The 7366-nt window shown below is 38.4% G+C and overlaps 1 protein-coding gene across 2 annotated transcripts in view; it reads left to right on the top strand.

Annotated features, from left to right (window-relative positions):
* Positions 1–7366, top strand: part of CLCN5 (chloride voltage-gated channel 5) — a 42156-nt gene that overhangs the window by 1603 nt on the left and 33187 nt on the right. The gene's annotated exons all lie outside the window — the stretch shown is intronic.

The following is a 7366-nucleotide window of genomic DNA, read 5'->3' as shown; positions in this document are numbered from 1 at the left end:
AAATTACTGTCAGAATTTATTATTTAGAAAATTTGTATGAGAGGCATATGACATTACAGAAACTTTGCTAGGTTCTGGGAATTAGCAAAGCTTTAAGGCACCATCCCTGCCTTCATAAAGTTGGTTCTAGCTGACTAAACAAACGTTAATTAAGTACTTATGATAGTACCTACCTCTTAGAGTCATTTTCAGGATTAAATGAAATAGTAACACAAAGTGCTTATAATTGTACCTGGCATGGAGCTAATGCTCACTAAAATATTAGCTCTCATTATTATTATTGTTATTTTATTTCTGTTATAAGCCTATATTGTAAGTGTNGAGAAAGGTCATGAAAGATAAGTTATTCAGTAGGAAGAAGAGCATTCCAGGCAGGAAGCAAGCTTTTATAGAGATAACAGCAGGCACAATATACAGAGGTATAAATAGGCAAAATATAAGCCCAAATAAATAAGGTGGGGCCTTGGATGTCATGCTAGGAAGTTTGAATTAACCTTATTGTCACCATGAGGACAATCTCCTCCATCCATTCATTCAACAAATACTTTTTGAATACCTGCTATGAACCAGGTGCTTTGATAGGCAGTGGGGATACAGTGGTGGGATTAATGTAGATAAGATCCACATTGATCTGAAATTTAGATCCAGTCAGGTAAATGAGTAAGCAAAGAGACTACATAGTTAAGTACCCATTATAATAAGTATGAGGATAGAAAGAAAGTGTAGGACGATAGATGGTAACAAAGAATACTACTTTAGAAAGGTTAAGAAAGTTAGGAAGGTCAAGGAAGTCCTCTCTGAGGAGATGACCAATTTGGGAAGAACATACCAGTATGAAAACCACAGGTTCAAAAGGATAATAAGAAATTGTTTAGGAAGGGTGCCTTAAGACAGTAACAGTAGAAGAGAGTCCCTGAATTTATTTATTTTATTTTATTTAAAAATTTTTAACGTTTATTTATTTTTTGAGAGACAGAGCATGAGCGGGGCAGAGAGAGAGAGAGGGAATCNTAGTTATAGTTTGCTATTTAATGGTTTTTCATATTTGCCTACTTCTGTGAAAGGGACTTGTATTTGTATATCACTCCCACTTATGTGTAGTTAAAACTCTTGTGAGTCAGTTATGACAACCACTGGCCCAAATGAAGTGGTCACGTTAGGGTATCCATAAACTGAAGCTGGCCACCTCCTTTTTTGGGGGGTGGGTGGAAGATAGATATTTTTCTTTCAAATGTCATTATTGTTATTATTTAATATAATTTATTGTCAAATTAGAAGCTGGGCACCTCTAATAAACCTTCTGGCTAATCCAGATTATTGCCTCTGATTGAAAATGATATCCTATAGCATCCATATCACCAAAGTGCTTCTTGTGTTCACATTGCTCTCAGTAGATGATGGAGGCAAGTGAGTGTCTATTATTCTTATTTAATAGACTTGAAAGCTAAGGCAGGCAAGATTTTGACATTGCCTGTGACTATAGAATATGTTTCTCCAGCAGTAGTCCTTCGCCACTTTTTACGTGCCTGTTACAGGAGAATTACTGCTTGTTTTTACAATGTCTCACCATAAAGCAACAAAGCTGTTTTCTATGAGCCACACACAAAAATCTGTCCATTTACTATCCTCTGTAGTGATATAATTTTCTTGCTTAGCTTTTTAATTTTTATTTTATTTAATGTTTTCACATGGAGTTTCCTAATGTATATAACAACAACAGAAAAAAAGGTCATAAAGTCGTTGATGTCAATGGTGAGGCTGTGCATAACATACTAACATTTAGTACCAGGCACAATAGCACGTACTAAAAAGATTAGTTAAAAGGAACTTGAAAGGCAGTAGAAGTGGTTCTTGTTTTCCAGATGGCTAGAAGGATTGATTTATGAGGAATGAATAAATAAATTATGCATGGTGTGGTTAAATGCATCTGAGGTAGTGTTATAGCAGTCTGTAAATGAGAAGAAACATAAACATGGAGGTCTCAAAAAAGGGGAGAGAGAGGAAAGAAGAAAAAGGGTTTGAGTAATAAGAAAAACCTCAGAGCTGTTCTCATAGTCCATCTGTTCTCACTTGCCTGCCTCTGCAGCCTGGACGTATGGTTGGCAATTCATTCATTCAGCCGTTCAATTATTCAGTATTTATGGAGCACCCAGATTGGAATGCAGCACTGTGCTGTTTTAGTAATGCTCGTCAATTCCCTTGCTTCCCTCACCTCCTTGTCTTTCTACCTCACATGCCTGGCTACTCCTCTCTGACTGAGTGAGGACACAGGTAAAAGCATAGGTGCATGAGAGAGACTTTTCTAGTCATGAAACACAGAGTCTGTGCATCTGAGTTCTGAGGCTCCTGGGACAGAGTGAAAATTGGAGCAAGAGGGAGGTTAGCAGGGGATAGGACGAGAGGTCTAGTTAGAAATCTGGGTGAGGTCTAGACTGTCTGTGCTTCTGGACCTTATCTTGTAACCAAGGAGTCATCAAATGATTTAAAAGCAGAGGAATGATATGATCATATTGGTGCTTTAGGGGATTTATGGCAGTGGATTCAGAGAAGGAATGGGTTGGAGACTGGAAGACGAGTAAAACTGTTACTTTTTTAAAAAAACATTGAGGTAAAAGATCAAAAGGCCTGTATTAAGACACAGGAATGGAGAGGAAGGAATAATAATTTCTGGAGGAATTTCAAAAGGGGGATTGGTAGGACCAATTAGATATGGGGAATAATCTAGAAGAGTCATAGATGACTTCAAAGCCCACGCAGAGTATGAGAGCAGGCTGTGTGGGAGAATGTGGCCAGACCACCCCTGTGAGTCTCTACATAACCTCCCAACGTCCCAGGGAAGGAAAAGTGTCATTTACATTAAAATTTGTTTAATGTTTAATGTTAAGAGAGAGAGACAGACAGACAGACACAGAGTGCAAGTGTGGGAAGGACAGAGAGAAAGGGAGACACAGAATCTGAAGAAAGCTCCAAGCTCTAAGCTATCAGCATAGAGCCCAACATAGGGCTTGAACTCATGCATGAACCGTGAGATCATGACCTGAGCCGAAGTTGGATGCTTAACCAACTGAGCCACCCAGGCGCCCTAGAAAAGTGTCTTAAAATGAAACACATGACATCCCCCCCAAAAAATGAAACACATGACAGTGTGTGAAACCCACCAAGTAAGCTATGAAACAGTTGTGTTTGTTCTGCAAGGAAAGATAATAGTATTCCTCCAAAGAGAAACGGAAAACATCTTGGGCTCCAGCTCATGGGCAGACCTCCCAGCAGCACTTCAGGTGACTCAAGCAATTGTGTGGATGGCACATGAAGGATAAGGAAAGGGAATTTGGGGTCTGTCACGCTTATAAAGCTCAAACTTAAGCCTAAATACTTAGCCTGGGAGGATGGCAGTTGTCACTGCTGCTTTTTGAGCTTGAAAAAAAAAAAGTAGCCTGTATTCAAAGCTCTGTGGGGCCCATAAACCACACCAGTTTTATATGCTGAACCCTCCAAATGAGGCTTATTATGATGTCCACAGGCTTTACAGGCTTTCTTTAGGTTACTCGATAGGAAAATACCTAGTCAGATTTTAGAATCTATGCTGCCTTATCTTTCCCCATTTATTTATTGGTATTTGTTTCTTATCTAAAGTACATGCTTTATGCAGATGCACTTATTTTTACCTAATGTTCTATCCAGGACACCACATTACATTTAGTCTTCATATCTCTTCAGGCTCCTCTTAGCTGTGATGGCTTCTTAGACTTCCTTTGTTTTTGATGACCTTGACAGGTGTTTGTTCAGTAGCTTTTAAACTTCATTACATACCTGTGTCCTTCCCCCCCCCCATTTCAGTGAGAGATAATCGATAGACATCACTGTGTAAGTTTAAGGCTTACTGCATGATGGTTTGATTTATGTATGCCATGAAATCATTACCAAAGTAGGTTTAGTTAAAATCCATCATCTCATATAGGTACAATCAAAAGAAAACAATGTCTTCTTCGGATGAGAACTCTTAGGATTTACTCTTAACAACTGTCCTATATATCAGCAGTGTTAACTGTTAGTCCATCATGTTGTACATTACATCCCTCGCACTTATTTATCTTATAACTGGAAGTTTATACCTTTTTGACCACCTTTCTCCAACTCCCCATCCCACTGCCTCTGGTAACCACAACTCTGATCTCTTCTTCTTTGAGTTGGTGTTTTTTTTTTTTTTTACATTCCACAGGTAACTGAAATCACGAAGTATTTGTCTTTCTCTGTCTGACTTATTTCCCTTAACATAATGCCCCCAGTGTCCATCTATGCTGTCACAAATGGCAGCATTTCCTCATTTTTTAATGGCTGAATAATACCCCATTGTATATGTATATACCACAGTTTCTTTATTCATTCATCATCGATGGGTACTTAGGCTGAAATAACGCTTCAGTGAACATGGGAGTGCAGATATCTTTTTGAGTTAGTGTTTTCATTTCTTTTGGTTATATTCCGAGAAGGGGAATTACTAGATAGTATGATAGTTCCATATTTAATTTTTTGAGGAACCACCATACTGTTCTCCATAGTGGCTCTACCACTTGACAGTTTTGCTGGTCAGGTATTTTGTAGAAGGTCCCTCAATTGGAATTTGTCTGGTGTTTATCTCATGATTAGACTGAGGTTATGGGTTTTCGGGAAGAAGAGTTGAAGTCAAGTGCCATTCTCATCTTGTTGTATCAAGGCTATATATTGTTGATGTGACTTATTGCTACTGATTTTAATCTTGATTTCCTGGACGAAGTAGTGTTCATCTGCTTTCTTCACTGTAAAGTTAAAAATTTTTTTTAAATGTTTGTTTATTTTTGAGAGAGAGAGAAACAGACAGACAGACAGACTGATAGAGTGTGAGCAGGGGAGGGGCAGAGAGAGGAAGACACAGAATCCAAAGCAGGCTCCAGGCTTTGAGCTGTCAGCACAGAGCCTGATGCAGGGCTCAAACTCACTAACAGTGAGATCATGACCTGAGTCAAAGTCGAGCACTTAACCAACTGAGCCACCCAGGTGCCCCCGGGGTTTTTGTTTTGTTTTGTTTTTACGTTACTCATTTTTTATCTTTTCCATAAGGTACTCTTTGGAAGGAAGTCACTGCATAGCTCACACTTAAGAAGTAGGGAGTTTTGCTCTACCTGCTTGAGGGTAAAGCATCTCCCCAAAATTATTTGGATTGGTTCTGCATGGGACATTTGTTTATTCTCTCCCATTTATTTATTCAACTACTTATTTATATCAGTAGGAACTCATTTGTTATACTTTGGGTTATAATCTACTACTACTTTATTTTGTTCAAATTTGTCTAGCTTTGGCCATTTTGAGCTCTTTCCATTTTCTCTGTTTCCCTTTGACACACTCCTGTCACTGTGGGGTTTTTGAACACTTATTTACTTTCTGGCACTACAGTGTGCTCCAGGTCCATGCTCTATATTTCCTGCCTTAGTCTTAGAGTCAGCTATTTCTCCAAGGAGTCCTGGTTTCTTTTAGTAGTGAATGGTATTAGAAACAAAGACATGGGAAGTAGGTGTGCTCATTTCTACTGAGGCATTATTGCTTTTAGGCTCTCTCAGCCAGCCACTCAGTGAAAGAAAATATATATGTGTTTACTGACACATGTCTATGTGTATATATAATGGGTTTTTTAATGTTTTTATTTTTGAGAGGGAGAGACAGAGCATGAGTGGGGGAGGGGCAGAGAGAGAGGAAGACACAGAATTGGAAGCAGGCTCCAGACTCTGAGCTGTCAGCACAGAGCGCAACGTGGGGCTGGAACTCATGAACTATGAGATCATGACCTGAGCCAAAGTCAAGTGCTTAGCCAGCTGAGCCACCCAGACACCCCTACATATATATCTATAAATAGATACATTGTCTAAATGTAACCTTCTGTATCTACATTATGCTTAACATGAGACCATACTAATATCTCTAATTCTACTCCATTAACACATGGATCATTCTACCCTCGTCTCTTTGATTGTTTGTAACTTCTCACCCCAGGTAGTGAGAAACTTGGCTCCCACCGTCCACCATCCATTATTTAACTGTTCTCTTCCAGTGTATTTACATGGTGGTTTCAAATTGTTAACCCATTCCTTCCATGGGAAACTAACAACTAGAATATAGTACTTACACACAATTTCTTTTGCCTTCAGTCTTCCAGACTCCACTCAGTTCCAGTTACTTGGATTAGCATCTTTTCCCTCTATACCATCTTCCATGAAGCTGTTTCTCAAATTTGTCATAGAGTTAGATGATTTTGTCACATTCTGCATTCCATCCTGGGATTTAAAAATTTTTTGTATACATTAAGGTTCACTGTGCTTTAAAGTTCTATGAATTTTGACAAATGCATAGTGACAAGTATCCACTATTACAGTATCACACAGAATAGTTTCACTGCCCTAAAAAAATCCCCTGTGCTTACCTACTCAGCCATGTCCCTTCTGCGACCCCAGTAACCACCAATCTGTTTTTCATCTCCATCAATTTTCCTTTTCCAGAATGTCACATGAATGGAATCAGTATGTATGCTTTTCAGGTTGGCTTCTTTCACTTAGCAACGTGCATTTAAGGTTCCTCCAGGTCTTTGCATGTGTTGATAGCTCATTTTTTTCATTGTCAAATAGTATTACATTGTATGGATATACTGCAGTTTGTCTATCCATTCACATATCTACTGAAGAGGATTTTGGTTTCTTCCAGCTTTTGGCAATTATGACCAAAGCTACTATAAACATCTGAGGGCAGGTTTTCATGAAGACATAAGTTTTCAGGTCAGCTGGGTAAAAATATAGATGCACGATTGTTGGATGATATGATAAAACTATGTTTAGTTTTGTAAGAAACTGCCAAACTGTCTTCCAAAGTGGCTGTTTCATTTTGTATTCCCACCAGGAACGAATGAGAGTTCCTGTTCCTCCAAATCCTTGTAAACAATTGGTATTGTCAGTATTTTCGATTTTAGCCATTCTAATAGGTGTGTAGTGGTATCTTGTTGAATTTCCACTTCCCTGATGACATAGGATGTTAAGCATCTTTACATTTACTCTTTGCCATCTGTGTATCTTCTTTGATGAGGCCTAGATCTTTTGATTTTAGACCTTTCTTCTTTTCTAATATAGGCACTTAATGCTATGAATTTCTCTCTCAGTGGTTTGGGCTGTATCCTATAGATTTTGATATCTTATATTTTCATTTTCATTTAATTCAAAATAGTTTTTAATTTGTCTTGAGACCTCTTTGGCCCATGGGTTACTTAGAAGGGTGTTGTTTAATTTCCAGGTATTTGGGCAGTTTCCAACTATTGCTCTGATTTTTTTCTAGTTTAATTCCATTGCGG

This window comes from Crocuta crocuta, unplaced genomic scaffold (genome assembly GCF_008692635.1).
Source record: "Crocuta crocuta isolate KB4526 unplaced genomic scaffold, BGI_CrCroc_1.0 scaffold601, whole genome shotgun sequence".
NCBI classification, from domain to species: Eukaryota; Metazoa; Chordata; class Mammalia; order Carnivora; family Hyaenidae; genus Crocuta; species Crocuta crocuta.
The sequence above is the reverse complement of the archived record's forward strand: the minus strand, read 5'-3'. Positions and strand labels throughout refer to the sequence as shown.